Consider the following 18116-nt stretch of genomic DNA (forward strand, 5'->3'; position numbering starts at 1 on the left):
CTCTACTCCACTGAAAAAAAGGATCTTGATTTTTTCTGGAATTTCTGGGAAAATCTGGATGAGTGAATGTGTGAACAGCAGATTCTGCAATGAGGCAATCTTAGAATGGGAGAATGTATGGCTTCGCAAGCCAAATTTGCTGCAATTTACCTCGATGTCCACAATAACAGTGTAGACAAGCCCAATATCACTATGAATATGGAAAACAGAGAGCCCATTTGGATTTTATGGTAAGTGTAGACAAGCCCTAGAAGTGTTTTAGAAAGGTCAGTGAAATATTGCTCTAAGGCTGCATCAGCATTGCAGAAATAATCCAGTTTGACACCACTTCAATTGCCATGGTTCAATGCCATGGAATTTTGGAAACTGTAGTGGCACTAGAGCTCTTTAACAAAGAAGACTAAGGCGGGATACACACCGCCATTTAGTACGTATAGGATACGTACTAGGGTTAGGAAGGGGCGGTGCTTCCGCACCCCCCTAACCCTAGTACGTATCCTATACGTACAAGATGGCGGCGCCCCTTCTACATGGGCGCCGCCATCTTTACATACTGGACGCACAGCGTCCAGACGTGTCGTGGCGCCTATGACGTCGCGAGTCCGCGCCAGGCGCCTCGCGACGTCATAGATGCGCCGCAGAAAGAAGCTCCGAAATGGAGCTTCTTTTTTGCTCCGCGTGGGAGTCGCGCGGTTTGGCTGCTGCGGCTCCCGCACGGAGCAAATGGCGGCGGCGGGGGAGTGCCGCAAAGCGGCGGTCTGTATCCTGCCTATATGTCTCTCAAAACTACAGTTCCTAGAATTCCACAGCACCGACCCATGGCAATTAAAGTGGTGTCAGACTGGGTTATTTCCGCAGTGTGGATGCAGTCTAAGGGGCTGTACAAACAGCCCCAAAGGGGCGGCCTCCAGCGGCTCCATCTTCAACCGGATCAGGTCTGCAGCAACCGCAAGCTGCAGCCCTGATCCAGCCTTTCTAGGGTGCAAAAAGGAGCCACAAAAAGTGGTTCCTTTTTGCCCCCTGGAAAGGGCACGATAGCTGTGGTGCTATGGCTATACGGCACTGCTTCAGCGCTGAGTCATATGAACGCAGTGCCGGAGGAACGCCATATAACTGCGTTCTGTGTGGAGCGCTGCATGGCATCACAGCACCCTGGGGGGTGGAGTCGGGCATGTGGCATGAGGATGCTATGCTCCACTCTGCCCCCACACCAGCCTTAATTGCTGGGGTGTACAGGGCCCAAGAGTATTTTACACATCTCTAAATTGTATGTCTCTATAAGTGGAATGAGGCAGTATGGAACAGAGGTCTGAGTGCTGGACTAGGAGTCCAGGAGATCAGGGTCTAAGTCCCTACTCAACTATGGAAACCTGCTGGGGCAATAAGTCACATTTTTTCAGTCTTAGAGGAAGGCAGTGGCAAACCTCCTCTGAATCATAGAATCATAGAGCTGGAAGAGACTGCAAGGGCCATTCAGTCCAACCTCCTGCCATGCAGGAATCAAATCTCAATCAAAGCATCCCTGACAAATGGCCATCCAGCCTCTGCTTAAAGACCTCCAAGGAAGGAGACTCCACTACACTTCGAGGGAGTTTGTTTCATTGCCAAACCGCTCTTACTGCCAGAAAGTTCTTCCTAATGTTGAGGTGGAATCTCTTTTCCTGTAGCTTGTATGCATTGTTCCAGGTCCTAGTCTCTGGAGCAGCTGAAAACAAGTCAGCTTCCTCCTCAGTATGACATCCCTTCAAGTATTTAAACAGGGCTATCATATCATGTCTTAACCTTCTCTTCTCCAGGCTAAACATCCCCAGCTCCTTAAGTCGTTCCTCATAGGACATGGTTTCCAGACCTTTCACCATTTTAGTCGCCCTCCTTTGGACACGTTCCAGTTTTTCAACATCCTTTTTAAATTGTGGTGCCCAGAACTAGATGCAATATTCCAGGTGGGGCCTGACAAAAGCAGAATAGAGTGGCAATATTACTTCCCTTGATCTAGATACTATACCTTTACTGATGCAGCCTAAAATCACATTGGCCTTGTTAGCTGCCGCATCACACTGTTGACTCATGTTCAACCTGTGGTCTATTTGGACTCCTAGATCCCTTTCACACGTAGTTTCGTTCAGCCAGGTGTCCCCCATCCTATATCTGTGCATTTTATTTTTGCACTCTAAGTGCAGTACCGTACAATTCTCCCTGTTGAAGTTCATTTTGTTAGCTGTGACCCAACTTTCTAGTTTTTTCAGGTCATTTTGAATTTTGATCCTATCCTCTGGGGTGTTAGCTACTCCTCCTAATTTGGTGTCATCTGCAAATTTGATAAGTATGCCCCCAATTCTGTCATCCAAGTCGTTGATAAAGATGGTGAATAGCACTGGGCCCAGGACAGAGCCCTGTGGGACCCCACTGGTCACTTCTCTCCAGGATGAAAAAGAGCCATTGTTGAGCACCCTTTGGGTTTGGTCAGTCAACCAATTACAAATCCATGTAACAGTTACGTTGTCTAGCCCACGTTTCACTAACTTGTTTGCAAGAATGTCATGGGGAACCCTATCAAAAGGCTTACTGAAATCAAGATATACTATATGCACAGTATTCCCTTCGTCTACCAAGCTGATACTTTTATATATAAAAAAAATCTTCCTAAGAAAAACCTACAGCAAGATTCAGCTTGAAGGCACACAACAGCAATATGTAGAAAACATGGTACCTTATTTCATACATTTGGAAGGGTCCTTGTGTATTCAGTTGATGTGGGAAGGGGAAAGGGAGCACTGTAGCAGCAAGCTCCATTCCTCACTTGACAAGTGTTCCGATGTACATTTTCCATCCTGCCATCTAAAGGGGACAACTATATTAAGAGAAAAACGGTGGAGCAAAACTGTACCAGTCAATCATAAAGGAAAAAGTACTAAGTGACACTAGTAAACAGCATATTAGCTGTCAGTGCCAAGACTCAGATTGTTGGATGTCTTCCAAGGAGTGTGGGTTCATTTATTTATTTTTGTAATGAAACAGTGTATGAGAAATATGCAGAAGATTGTAAAATGATCCTATAGCTCAGACATTGTTTATAATTATGTGCACATAAGATATTCGGGAACAGTTGCCATGGGAAGGGGAGAAAGAGATCTTACAAATGCTTTCTTTCCAGTGCTTAAATAATTCTTATCTGTTAAAATGGTACAATTTATTATTAAGAAAACCATAAACCATTTTGTTAACTGTTTGAGAACTTCAGGCTTAAAACAAATCCTCCAAGATTGCTTGGAAGATTTAATTAGATAGAAGAGCAGTTTAATTAAATGCTGCTTTCTCTTTGCTTCTTATTATGTTAATAATATATGACAACCTCTCAATGCTGTTGCTGATGGCACAAATATTATTTTCTCCTGTTAACAAGTGTCAAATTTCCTATGTGAGCAAATGGTCCAGAATCTCATAAAATCTGGATGTTGATGGCCAAATTCAGTTTGTAAATACTGTATATTTACTAGAAAGTAAGGTCCAACAAGAGGTTAGAAATGTTACTCTGGGACTATAGCTGCCATAAATTCCCTTTTACAGCTATGTGACACTCCTGAGAGTTATAAGAAAAAATTCCCCCTTATTTAGTGATTTGATAGTTTGTCCATGCTGGTAGTGGTTTCTGGGAATTGTAGTGCAGAGAGTAACTTTTGCATCTTCTGCTACCACCAAGACAAAAGGATTTCACACTGAGCTGTATGTGCATATGGCAGTAATTTTACAATACAGATCCTACAGTGAGTTTAACAGATCTTATTTGCAGGTAAGTGGATATAAGACCATAGCCATTTATATCACTATCTCTTTCTCTTCATTTTTGTACCTGCTGGTTTTGCATTACAGATCCTGGAAATGTGGGTGGTATGGAAAGAAAAGGCGTGGAAACCTTCAAACTTTAAAGGATGTCTACTTTAAATATGGATTTCATTACTTTGAAAGCTATCGTAAAACAAAATTAAAGTTTCACCTGACTACACTGTAATAATTTTAAATTAGTACTGTGGCTGTCTATAAAAGTGTCAACCCCAGAGCATTATAATATTTTCTTTCAATCCAGTGATTAAATTCTTTGCTTTTTTATTGTTTTATTATTTTTATAAACATTCCGAGAGTGTGATGTAGTGGTTTGTATGTTTGACTATGGCCCGATACAAACGGGTATAAAGTACGCGCCGAGCGCGTACTAGGGTTAGGAAGGGGCATCCCTTACGGATGCCCCTAACCCTAGTATGCGCTCAGCGCGTACAAAATGGTGGCCCTGTTCTATATGGGCGCCGCCATCTTGACGTAGCGGACGCTTAGCATCCGCACATCATGCAGCACTAATGACATCGCAAGTGCACCATTGGCACCTTGCGGCATCATTAGCGTGCCACAAGAAGAAGCGCCATTTTGGGGCTTCTTTTTTGCAGCAACGAGGAGCCTCGCGGTTTGGCCACTGGGGCTTCTCGCTGCCGCAAATGACAGCGCTGGAAGACCGCCTGTTTTGGGCGGTCTGTAATGCGCCTATGATTCTGGAGACCAGGGTTTGTTTCCCCATTCAGGCATGAAAACCCACTGGGTGACCTTGGGCAAGTTATATGCTCTCAATCTCAGGGTAAGGCAATGGCAAACCTCATTGGAACAATTCTGGCCAAGAAAACCTCATGATAGGTTCACTTTAGGGTCACTATAAATTGGAAACGACTTGAAGGCATGCAACAACAACAACAAAATAAACCTTCTAAATCAAATGATTGTTAACTATAACATGCATATTCAAAGGCATTGTCATGTTAATCTGTATTAGTATATAAAGGGATCTTGCAGCACCTTTGAGACAATGGGCCTGTTCACACTACACAATTATAATGCTATCATCCACGTTAACTACCAACTCTAAACTATGGACTCCTGAATTTTGCAGCATAAGGAGGGCCATTTAAAATTCTCATCCAGAGAGACCTAGTTCCTCACTAAGCTATAAATCCCAAGAGTCCATAGGAAGGAACCTCAGTGCTTAAAGTGGAATCAATGTGAGATACTTGTGTAGTGTGAATGGGCCCTAAGAGAAATAAGATTTTAGTGTAAGCTTTCATCAGTGGTGTAGATGATGAAGCAGATTGACTCTCTGAAATCTTATGTTATAAACTTCTTTCTCTCAGCCTCAAAGGTGCTACAAGATCCTTTTTAGATGTGACAGTTTTTGGGCTATGCTGGATTTCCATCAGTATTCTGTACAAATACTGGAACTGAAGAAAAGCAGCAATCCCAGAACACTCCAGGGATTGGTAGGAGACTCTGTAATGGAAGGTAGGTCTTCATAGGATTTCATTGACACCATTCCCTTATACAACCCTTTCTCCTCTAAGTAAGGCATTTTAAGGCCTAATGAACATTACTGCTGCATCAGAGATAAGGAATATATAGTTGTTCTGATGTTTGATTGAAGCTCCCATGTTCCTTCACTATTTGCTATGCTATCTAGGACGATGGGCATCACAACCCAACACCATCTGCAGGGCTTCATGTTACTCACCTGTGCACTCTCAAAGACAGAGAGGTTCTGTCAACTATTATCATCTGTTCCACTTCTTTTCCTGAAATGACCCCATGCAATGAACCTTTTTCTCCTGCAACGAACAAGGAAGTCGCTGTGACGTTGTGACATCCTTCTTTTTTCTGGACCCATACATAACCATCTGCATCAATATATTTGCATGTTGTTGTTGTTGTTGTTGTTGTTGTTGTTGTTTACGCACACATTTCGATAGCGGGCAGATAGAAAAGAAAAGCAACAAAAGCTCATAGAGTTTTTTCAAGATAAGATCAATGTCCATGATTTCTGGTTCTGTTTCAGCACACCCAAGATCTGTTGAGCTTTGTCTTGCATGATCAGCTGCTATTTAGAACCACTGAAAGCCACTATTTTCCATGCACTGGACATCAGTGCAGGTGGCCTGAACATGCTAGAGATTGACTTAGAAGATGGATTTTTCTCTGCCTTGATGTGCACAAACCCTCTGTTGAGCAAGCTGGTGTTACTCTTGCTGCTTGATAAAGAAAGGTTTAAGGACTGCGAAAGGAAGATGCCTGAGCCAAACCTGCCAGGAACAATAAGTGCAATCTTGTGGCCACCTGCAAGTCCAAAACAAACAAACAAATGGGTCCTTGAACAGATCAAGCCTGGAAGCCAAAGTGATTAGGTTGAGACTATCATACTTTGGCCACATCCTGAGAAGGCATGACTCATTAGAAAATACAATAATACTAGGAAGGTTAGAGGTATGTAGAAAGAGAGATAGACCATATCCTGGATAGATGGGAAGACATGGGCATGAAGTTACATGATCTAAGCCAGGGGTCGGCAACCTACGGCCCGCGGGCCGGATCCGACCCAGCGAGGCCTTGGGACCGGCCCCAGCCCAGTCCTGCCGCCGATTGCCACCCCCGCCGCAGCTTCCGCGCCACTCCGGGTGCCATTTTGAGTTCGGCCCCCCGTTGTCTGAGGGACAGCAACCCGGCCCCTGGCTCAAAAAGGTTGCCTACCCCTGAATAAGCAGAGCCATGGATGACAGGGAGTCTTGAAGGTGTTTCATCCACAGGGTCATCATGGTAGGGGACAACTCAAAAGCTGTTAACAACAGCAACTAGTTCTTTCATGGCTGCTCTTCCTATTCCTAGGTGTCTTATTTTCACTGTCCTTATCACTGTTTGATCCCAAGCACAGGAACTCTTTAACTATTTAAATTTCCTCATTATCTAGGTTGAACTTATGTAGATCTTCCATGGTCATTATCTTTGTTTTCTTTATGTTCAGCAGTAAGTCTGCCTTTCCACTTTCTTCTTTTACTTTCCTTAGTAATGGTTCCAAGTCAGTGATCTTTTCTACAAGTAGTATGGCATCATCCACATATCTTAGATTGTCAATGTTCCTTCTTCCTATCTTCACTTGTCCACCTTCTGAGTCTAACCCTGATCTTCATATGATATTTTCTGTGTACAAAATGAACTGATAGGGTGAGAGGATGCAGTCTTGCCTGACCTCTTTGCCAACTGAGAACCATTTTGTTTTTCCATATTCTGTTCTGATAGTAGCCTCTTGTCCTAAGTATAAATTTCTCATCAGGATTATAGCTGTAGTGGCACTCCAATGTCTTTAAAAGTGTTCCATAGTTTTTTGTGATCTATTCAGTTAAAGACTTTGCTATAGTCTATGAAGAACATGCCAATCTGCTTCTGGAATTCCATGGTGCACGCCATTATTTTATGGTGCAATGCCTCTTCTTTTCCTGAACCCCACTTACACCTCTGGTATTTCTCTCTCCGTATATGATTTGAGTCTATACTGCAAAAATTGGGGTATAAGTTTACTTCCATGGGATATTAATGCTATATTTGTTCACCTTATGGTAGCCATAAGTCAGAAATTACTTGAAGGCACAGAACAACAAATACTGTAGCTTTTTAACTGTCTTCAAAAATGGCTCCATATACATTATGGAGTACAGTTAGGATACTAGAGCATGGATAACTTTGGCCAAACTGTTTCTGTCTAAGAAAAGTTGGATCTGGTGTGGTAGTCATAGTTTTCTATATATTTCCCTGCTGCATAATTTTCACAATGTTTTTGATAAGAAATATTCTCCCAGGTAGAAGCAGAATGATGATTACAATAAAAGAAATTGCAAGAGACTAACCAAAATTGGGGTCAAAGATGTCATCTCCATAAATCACTGGTAACGTTAACACAGGCAGTCTTATAGGAACTTACCTGTCTGGGGTTGAATATACATAGGTTAAAATATTCCCATCATATTTATCTTTCAGCCTGTGACTTACAGACACCAAATTTCAGTCATCGATAATTATTAATCTTCCATTTTATTCTAGAGGGAGTTTTAATAAAGCATTAAGCACCACATTGGGACAGAAGAGGGCTAAAGGGAGAGAAGATGTGATCCAAATATATGAAAATGAAAGGGAAAAAAAGATATATACAATCCAAATATATAAAAGTGAAGGTGGGGGGGAGGAGAAAGAGAAAGAGCTCAGAGTAACATCTGTGTGCCACATGTACATAAATCACAGTGGGATTCTAAACATTTCTTCCTTCACCTACATGTAACTGAGTTTCTATAGTTCATAATTTATTAAAAACATTATTATTTGCTTTACTTTAAAGTGACATTTGATCAAGTTTAGAGGAGAACTTCTGCAAGCCACTGACTAGCTGCAAATGTGGGATCTGTAAGAGTCTTTCAGACCAGGGTAATATTACCCAAAGAACAGGTGGGGGGGGCACTGAGGGGACTCCACCAACTGTCAGTGTTACTTGAAATGTTGGGGAAACTAATGGCTAGTACAGGCAGCTCTAAAGGGGTGGCTTGATGCCACCTCTTTGAGCGCCAGACTGGTGCCACAACACCCGCACAACATGGCCCCGATCCAGCATTTTTCTGGCCCAAAAAGAAGCGGCAAAATGGGGTGGAATGGGGGCATATAAACACCGCACTACCAGAGCACTACCAGAGCACCCCAATTCTGGCTCCTGTCTGGTCAAGTGGATGGCATGAAACTGGTTTGGGGGTAGCTTCAGGGCATGTGTCATCTAAACGCCACCCCCCTCCCCACTGTCCCCAAGCTGGTGTATTGTGCCGGTCTGTTTTGCCCCTAATTTTTGAAAAATGCTTAGGTAACCTTCAGACTGTTTGCATAAGTGTATACCAGTACTAACAGAGGATGAGGTCTTTGGTGAATTAAGAAGCTTTTATTTAGAAAAATGCAGAGTGCAATCACACACACACAAGATAACAATTCACATAGACACAGCACACAGAGGTAATAGAAATAGAAATATGGAAAGGGGATAACAGAGTTTTTAGGATTTTGCAGTGGGGTTATAATTACCTGCCCAATGAGAAGGCTATGGAAAGCTGGAGTGACTCAGTATGAGAAGTTTCAGGGAAATACAGAACATACACAAAGTGTGGGTGTGTATGGCAGCTGTGTGTGCAGAGGTTAGGTTTTGAAATCATATTTTTACCTTAAGATTAGCCTCAAGCGATATGTTATCTGGCCAGGTAATAAAGGCTGAATGTCTTGTCTCAGGATCAGCAGTGGGATTCCAGATTAGTTAATGGTTTTAGTATGACAAAAAATGTGATTGGATCGTGATATCCCTGAGATGGATGGATGGGGAAGTTTGGCTGGGACACAACAAGGGTTAGGCAGAGAGTTTGGCTTACTGCTTTGGGTGCAAAGAGTTCCTTTGTCTCAAGTTTTGAGAGGAAATGCATATTACTTTAAGGAAGGAAGGAACACTTTGGATTTGATGGTTTTGTTTACCTGGATGTCCACATGCCTTGGGGGAAATATTCCTTTCCTGGGAACCTGATCTAGCATTCCTAAAATGTCATTGATCTCTTAAAAACATGCTATCTCCAGATATGAGATATGAAAATAAGGACCTCCCTAATATAGTGCAGAGTATGCAGGGTGCTTAACATTAGCAGGAAAATGGACCTTTATATTCCTCACATAAAGTCCAGGAACAAAGTGAAAGATGACTTCTGAAAAAATCAATTGAAAGATGAGATAGGAGATGAGGTGAATGGAAAAGAAGTCCATTCGAATAGCTGCCTGGTGATGATATCTTTGGAAGCTGGCTTTTGAAATATCTTATCTGTAAAGGTGGATCAACTTCTGGTGTTAATACCTTCAGATGATTGGGCACCAGTTTAATACCCCCCCCCCATTTTGTTGGTCTGTTTACTTACCAACATTTCAAAGATTAAAACCAGTATATGCATAGCCAAGCAACTCCAAAGTATGATTAAGATGGAAATATTATTACTGAAGAAGAACAGACAAGCTAGGAGAAGCTGTAACATTTCTTTTTTCCCTGAGTCCGCTGGGAAGGGCCAGTTTTTGCTGTTGCTTTTCCCCACTGCTGAGTTAACTGAGTACAAGCTACTTTTGCACTTTGAACTCAGTTGGCAGCAACTGAAGTAAGCTGAGGACAAAAGGGGGAGTGAAAGGAGGAGAAGGAAACAGAGATTTTTTAAAAGCAGCTGAACTAGTGAGATGATGGAATTAAACAGGACTGTCCTTGCCAAATCAGGAGAGAGTGGGACTGCTGTTCGTAGCCTTCCTCACCATTAACTATACAGACTAGGATTGTTGGGAGTTGTGATCTAACAAATCTGGAGGGTAACAGTCTCTACCTTGGCTCTAGGCTAAGTGAGAAAATTTCAACAGGAAAAGAGAATGTTCTTCCTCCACACTCAGCCAACCAATTGTTCCTCTCCTATCCCAGTTTATGCATTTCCTTCACTTCAGGGAATAAGATTTTATTATTACATTATTGTTTTAAACCATTTTTGTTAGCTAACCTGAGGAAGTTATTAAAGGGTAGGATGCCAGTCTTAAAGATCACAGTGAGGTTTTCCATGTCTGAACTTTTCAAATGCAGTCCTTGAACAGGTACTTCTGAATAGTGAGTAGAGGAACCTTCAAAGAAAAACATAATAATTTAACATATGTTCTATGCTATTCTTCCCAGGACTGCATCACAACACAAATCATGACATATTTAAATAAATACAAATAAAAGCACAGTATGTTTTATGATTAAAACACAAGTAAATAAATTATCCCATTAAAAGCTAATATAGAAACCCTTTAGGAGCTTATCGCACGAGGAGCATGGGCCCAATCCATGGTCCAGATGATTCTCTAGCAGCTCTAGTAAGTAGAGTAAAAAGAGCCCCTCTTTTATCCAGGTCAAGCTGGAAATTCTGGCAAATCCCCTAGGCATGCATATGGGGGGTAAAAATGCTCCCTGTGAATCATTTGGATGCTAATACACGTGATTGAAAGAATTTTTATGCTCACATTTCCCCTGGAATCTATGAATTACAATACGTTAGGTGCAGAAATGTTAAATATGACTTTCGGGACTGAGCTCATGGAAGAGTTTCTACAATTAGCCAAGAAACTTTATGAAGCACTATATACAATGAATGCGCCAAAACAAGCAGTAATAATGCAGACATGGAGCCCACTAGCACAAGGGATATACAGCTGGAGGTGCAGCTGATGAGCTTACAATGTTCTTTTAAAAAGTCCAAACTTTTATGTAACTCCACCCTACTTGGTAGACATTGAGTCTTCGTCTACAGCTATGAGGAGAAACACCTGAAATTATTCGTGGGGTGGATTAATAACTACTCATGCTACAACCAGAAACAGACCGGTGTGCTGGTTTCCAGGGCTACAACCTGGAGTGTTTAGTAGGCAGAAATGGGTTCCTACATTCTGCTCAGCTTGCTAACCATTGACTTCTGATGAGCAGAAGAACTTTAGACGTTCCCTCTTCAACCTGGGGTGTTGTATAGACAACATCTTTGCAGTTTTATGAATCTCTAGCTTCTGCACAGATCTAGGAATGTAGAAAACTCATTTTACTTTTGGAAAGTAATTTGTAATCCAAGTTATTTAATGTGGGATATTACCTTTGGTTTCTAAAATAGTTTTGGAACTAACAGAATTGTCCTGGCAACCATTTTTGAAAGACAAGTTTATGCTTCAATAATCCCTGAGAACAGAACATAAATAAAAAATCAGCAGGTGAGCAATAGTTTTATTAGGAGCAATGCAAATTCCACAGGAGTGGAGATGCTTTGGAGTTCTCCAGAACTCTTCCTCAGGCAAGCTGGTAGAAAAAAGTGTATATGCTGGGCAAAGAAGCCAAAAACCTGGCCTTGCTATAGCCATGAGCTGTACAGTTGAACCAAAATGTCCCAAATGAAGACTGTTCCCTAGGTGAACGTTGCGTAGCATATCCTGCCATAGTCCCAATCCCACATTGAGAGTGCCAGTTTATCCTTCATCATAAAACTTTTCCAGATGCTTTTAAAATTAGCCAGTTTCTCTCTCCTCCTTCCACTTTTCTTTACTTCAGTTGCTGCAAACTGAGATCAATGTGCTTAAAGTACCTTGCACTTACTGACCTGTGCAGAAGGAAAGGGAAAGGTAATGACAGAATCTTGCCCTTACCAGTAGGCTCAGGCTGCATCTACACTGCAGAATTAATGCAGTTTGACACCACTGTAAATGTCATGGCTCAATGCTGTGGGATTCTGGGATTTGTAGTTTTGTGGGACATTTAGCTATCTCTGTCAGCAAGCTCTGGTGCCACAACAAACTACAAATTCCAGTATTCCATAGAATGGAGTCATGATGGTTAAAGTGGTGTCAAACTGTATTAATTTTGCAGTGTGGCAGCAGCCTTGGGCAAAAACAAACTGCTACAGTCTCTGCTAGCTTCTGTGATCTTTATTAATAACATTTGCCATCATGACCACACTCTAATCTTGCTTGTCCTCATGTGTCCCCATTTTCATGTGTGAAATGTTGGAGGGAAAATGATAAGTGTTCAGGTATCAGATTAACACTAATAATGCCTGCTGAGATGAAGAATAAATGGTTGTGTCAGTTCCACAGCTTGGAAAAGTTATTTTTGGACCACATCTCCCAGAATCTCCCACATAGCAGGTAAGCATTTGGTTTTAAATGACTGTCAGTAGGTATTCTATAGATTCTTCCATAGATATATAAATTCCATGTATGAGGAAGTGCAGGAAAGAGTGCTCCAGATCAGCATTATGCATATTTGCAAGCAGCTGCAGTATAGTCCCTGCACTGATCCCATGAAAGAGAATATGCATTTTAGGGATGGATGAAATGTTCATTTCAGTTCATTTTTTTTATCAGAATGTATGAAAATTCTAAATATTTGAATGGCAGAGAAAGTGACACAGACAGACATGCTCACCCATACTTGAAGTGAGTGAAATTTTATTGTCCATTCATTTTGATCAGACTTAACCAAAAGTTTGCAATATGTGGATTTGGAAAAAAAGCAAAAATGCCTATTTTCCCAGTCCCTACTTAGAATAGTGTCCATTTCCCTCTCTTTACACAGATATACAGAACCGCCTGACAGTAAGGGCTGTCCGACAGTGGAACAAACTCCCTCAGAGTGTAGTGGAATCTCCCTCCTTGGAGGTCTTTAAACAGAGGCTGGATGGCCATCTGTCCGGGATGCTTTGATTTGGATTTCCTGCATGGCAGGGGGTTGGACTGGATGGCCCTTGTGGTCTCTTCCAACTCTATTATTCTATGATTCTATAATTTTGAGTTGTAGTCGAAAGAAGTGACCTTTCCAAGCTCTAGCTCAAACAAGTTCATACCCTTGGACTGTCACAATGTGGCAGTTTAATCCTCTGTCTTCTCATTTTTTCAGCTGCTTTTAAAATGCCCCAATTTCTCCTGCTCCCACTTTCTCCCTTTGTCTCCAACTTGCTTCAATTGCTGCAAAAGTGGAAAGGAGAAGAAGGGGCAGGATGTTGCCCCTTCCCAGCAGGCTGAAGCAAAAGCAAATTGCTACAGCTTCTCTTAGCTTGTGTATTCTTCCTTATTAACAACTCTTGTCATCTTGACCACACTCTGATGTTGTTTGGTCATACGTGTCTCAAATCTGTCAAATGTTGGAGGGTATGTGAGCAAACCAGTCCTACTCTGGTCTTTTTATGGAAGGTTGCTTCATTGAGTGATGTATGACCTTTCTATTTCTTTTGTTGGTCAAGGCAGGATGGACAGTGGGTGAGGAGATGCATGGGTTGAATTGCTGCCCCATCAGACATGAAGATGGCAAGACTTTTTTTGTAAGCTGGATTCATAAAAGGACAGCACACAGCCAATGTGCACCCAGCAATCAGACTTGTCATACCAAGTGCAACTCAGCTCTAAGATCCCACCTGCCAAAGCAGAAAGCCCCACACCCATCCGAAAGAGCAAAGCATGCAATTTAGACTGTGCTCAGACCTTCACGCAGGAATGGAAACCAAAAGACCTATCAAGTCCCAAATAAAAGCCAGACCTTTATTTTTCCAGTAATGGAAAACAGCATTTGGCACCCACAGTGGAATTTAGGGTTATTCACTCTAGTCCAAACCGGAAAAAAGGAATCTCCCAGAATAAATAGAAGTGAGAATTAGCCACATAACCAAAGCAACTGGAAGGAGTAGAAAGACCTCAGGAAATAACTAGAAGTGAAGTCAAAGCCCATAGAAATGAATGGGTGTTTCCTAAATAAGACAATAATAGGGGAAAGGGGGTCAGTTTTGCCAGCTCAGTTACCCAGTTCTGGAATAATTAATCAACATGCTTAATTATAAAACACTGTAAAGTTTTAACCCCATGTTTTGCATTAAACTGGAGAATTTTAGACAATATGTATCTTAAGACAGGGGAGTGAGAGGAGGAAGGGCTAGATGAAGGCAGAATCCCTCTTATAGATAGAAATGTGAATCCTGGTAGTATTAACTTTTGGACCAGGTCATAAATACTTAGCTATGAGATGCCAGGTCTGTCCAACCTTTCTACTTTAGAGAAAAATATTTGGAGAGATATAAAAGACCCTGGAATGATCCTACTCTCTTGAGCGGATTCTTTTGCTGGTGGGGATATAAGCAAATCTTTCCCACGCTGAAAGATTGCTATTGAAGATCTAATTCCCTGAGAAATAATATCCAGATTCTGATGGTATGCCTGATTCCCCAGTGTTTAATCCAGAATTCCCATCTATCACATATAATGGCTTCCATTCCTGCACGTAGGTGACTTGGAAAACTTGCGTCTGTGTTCAAAGCCACCAACTTGCGCAAAAGGGGGATAGTTTTCATGATCTATGATTTTTGGACCCACTTTTCCTACAAAGTAATATTTTTGTTGTCTGTCAATTGAACTGATTTCTCTTAGGTATGGTGCTAAGGTTGCTCCGTGTCCTACTTTGCAATAGAAATTTAAATGTAAATAGAAAATGTTTAAATTTTGTTAACAGCTACTGATCTTGAAAAATGTAATCTGTTTATGTAAAGGTTGGGGAGAGGATAGTTTTAACATGTTAAGTTTCCCTTACATTAATTGTTTATGATAATACTAGGAACTCTTTGGACTGAAAGAGAATGGATGTGGTTAACAATATTGCAATTCATTAAGAGTTCGAACACCAGGGATTGAAAGAAAGACATAAAAAATTGAAAAATCCCTTCAAAATGCTTCTAATAATGTCTAAAAAATTATTTGTAAAATAACATCATAGAATACCTAGATTACATTATTCACTACACCAAAACAGCTATTACTACTTATAGCATTACAATTGAATGCAAATTTATTATGCCCTTAATACTGAAGACAGCAACAACAACAACACCAAACACACATCATTTTAGGTAACTACGGGCCCGAACAGACAAGCCAAAATAAAGCTACTTCAGGTCACTATGGAGGTATGCTGTTTAAATGATGCATGCGTCCTAAGAAGCTGGAAGCTGCGCCAAAATCACGCTCCAGTCCTAAGGACTGGAATACAGCTTTGGCGCAGCTGCTTCCCTCTTAAGATGCATGTGTCATTTAAACAGCATACCTCCAAAGTGACCCGAAGCAGCTTTATTTTGGTCTGTCTGTTCAGGGCCTACATTACTTTAATTTATTACTGCCTGTCTGGCTGAGCTGGCATGGCCAATTATCAGGAATTTTGGTAGCTGAAATTCCAAACATCTGGAGGACTAGTGTTTGAGAACCACAGTTATAGGGGACCATTCTTTATTTTAAAAGCTATCAGAGGATGAGCTTTGATTTGAAGGCAATATCTATTGGGATGGTGCACTCCAAGTCTTGTTAAAAAACCATGTGATGCAGAAACCTTGAAGTTGCACATCAAGAGTGAACACATAGAGGAACAGAGATTGAGTAGACACACAGGTCTCCATCCTGCTTCTAGGCTGGGTTAAAGCTGTGGTATATTCTGTTGTACAAGCTACTCATTTTTGCTCCAGAAAGGCAAGATAGGGGCAGAGTCAGGGAAATAGCACTTTTGTCACTTTTGTAAGTTTAATTGTCATTTTTGTAAATGTTTAATTGTACTATGCTTTTAAACTGTAACCCATTTTGAGTCCCAATTTTGGCAGGATATTAGTACTAATAATAATAATAAGAAGAAGAATAGCAAAACCAAAGCTGAGCCTAACCATCCTGCAAATCTACCCAAAGCAGTAACGTCGAAAATCAAGATAACAAATCCACACTTGCAGAAATAATGCCATTTGACACTTGTGAATGAGATGTAATGATCACCATGCCAATGGAAAACTACTGTGTTAAGGAGAAATCTGCTTAACAACGTTTCTTCCTAATGTGCTGTTTTACCATTTGCAGGGAGCTTTTTACAGGAGAGGTGAAGAAATGCTACATCTGTTATGTCATTCTGCTTCACATGTAGATTTTGCTGTGTCAATGGATGTCACATAATAAGTTTGCCCTTTTTTGAGAAGTGCTATTTGTAAGTCAGAGATTGTATGTCCAGAAGGCTGAAATGCTCTGAAACTGAATTGCGGGTAATGCCTGATTTGTGTCCATTTATCTTCTTGTATGGAGTCTGCCTTGTTTGTCCAGTGTAGAATGCCATGTTTCTGATTAGAGGTCTCACTATAGCTACTTTGTCTGCAACTGAGGTTTGTGAAGCTTGGAAATGTTACTTTTTTTGACTACAGCTCCAAGAATTCTCCAACCATTGGCTGGACTGGCTGGAGGATTATGGGAACTGCAGTCCAAAAAGTATTATTTCCCAAATTCTGAGTTTTAATCTCCTCTTCACCTTGTTTTTCATCACTCCAGGAATAATGAAGTGTTGGCTCCCTTTTGTTGGGGTTCATTTGCTTCCAGAAGCCTTCATTTCTATACATCACAGCGGGAACATTTTGCCCACCTACATCTACTCAGAAATGACCCGGAGACTCATCTTGGCAAATCACTTCCGCTCAATGTCATACAACCTTTGAGAACAGCTGGCACCATTAATGTGGAAATCCATCCAAAAATGGAACCGGAACAGCTGCAATTTCTTCCACACCCATGTCGCACGGCATGCATCATTCCTAGCTGTATCCTCCAGTAATTGTAATTGCTTTAATAATTTTCAAATAAAAAAGGCTGATAGTTGTGGACAGCTATAAATATCGGTAATGAAACACATTATTTGTGCTTTGCCGTTCGCATGCACTTGTTTAGCTCTCTTGCTGCTAACTTGAAACATCTGCTTCTTTAGAAGCGGAGCATGCTGCAGCAACAAATAGAGCTCTTAGGGTGACTCATATATTAAATGGCAACATTTGACAAGTTTCAGCAGTTGACTTTGGATGGGGTGGGGGGAGCTGGCTGCGGTGAAATGGAAAATTTAGTATGACTTTTTTTAACAGCCATCTGTCTCAAATCATGTTTATATAATAGCACACCACAAGCTACCACATCATATGGTCAGAGGGCATCTTTAATGATCCCCACTTCCTTTATCTCCAAATCACATCCAGAACACAATTGCTATGGTGAATTTTGTGAGATGTCGGGGGTGGATGATTGAGTCACCTCAGTGGCTGGGGCGGGGGGCTGTCAAATCAGCATCAGATCATTTAGAAAGGTAATAATTTCCTTTCTTTCAAAGATGGACACTTTCCTCTTTGAAGTCCTCAAAGTGCATCCAAAACTCATAACAACCCTGACAAAGTTAAAGGAAAGCTGTGTAAATTAGCAGCAGAGGAAAGCAGAGCAAACATGCTGAGCCCAGCAAGCCAAACTGGCACTTATCAAATATAATCCAGAAGTAAGGGTCAGTGTGACTGGACAACCCACTCATTTTCCCTTTGACTAGAGGTCATAGGAGCCCATCTACCACTATGTACCAGCAGTTCCTTCACCAGTGGAGAGTGTGTGCATGCAATTCTAGGTAAGAAGCAAATAGACCAATAGTTAAAGAAAAAAACTAAGGCTTTACTGTAAAAAAAACTCCCTTAAAGATAGGAAAGGGGCGGTCTTGGGCCACTGCCGGTTGCAGCGCGGGGAAGCCGCTGCAGCCAAACCGCACGACTCCCCCGCGCTGTAAAAAAGGAGCATGCAAATCGCGCTCCTTCCGGCAACCCGGAAGAGACGCCGCAAATGCCAAAGTGCGCATTTGCGACGTCTCTTCCGGGTTTGGACGTCCGGAC

At 41.6% G+C, this 18116-nt stretch overlaps 1 long non-coding RNA gene across 2 annotated transcripts in view; it reads right to left on the reverse strand.

The window, feature by feature from the left end:
- Nucleotides 1-5858: 5858 nt before the first annotated feature.
- Nucleotides 5859-18116, reverse strand: part of LOC121929458 — a 29573-nt gene continuing 17315 nt past the window's right edge. Inside the window, exon 4 of one of the 2 annotated variants that reach the window (XR_006103673.1) lies at nt 5859-6144. This is a non-coding gene — a long non-coding RNA (uncharacterized LOC121929458). Of the gene's footprint in view, nt 6145-10398; nt 10519-18116 lie in introns of those variants that run through there. The other variant, XR_006103672.1, reaches the window with a different exon arrangement.

This window comes from Sceloporus undulatus, chromosome 4 (genome assembly GCF_019175285.1).
Source record: "Sceloporus undulatus isolate JIND9_A2432 ecotype Alabama chromosome 4, SceUnd_v1.1, whole genome shotgun sequence".
NCBI lineage: Eukaryota > Metazoa > Chordata > Lepidosauria > Squamata > Phrynosomatidae > Sceloporus > Sceloporus undulatus.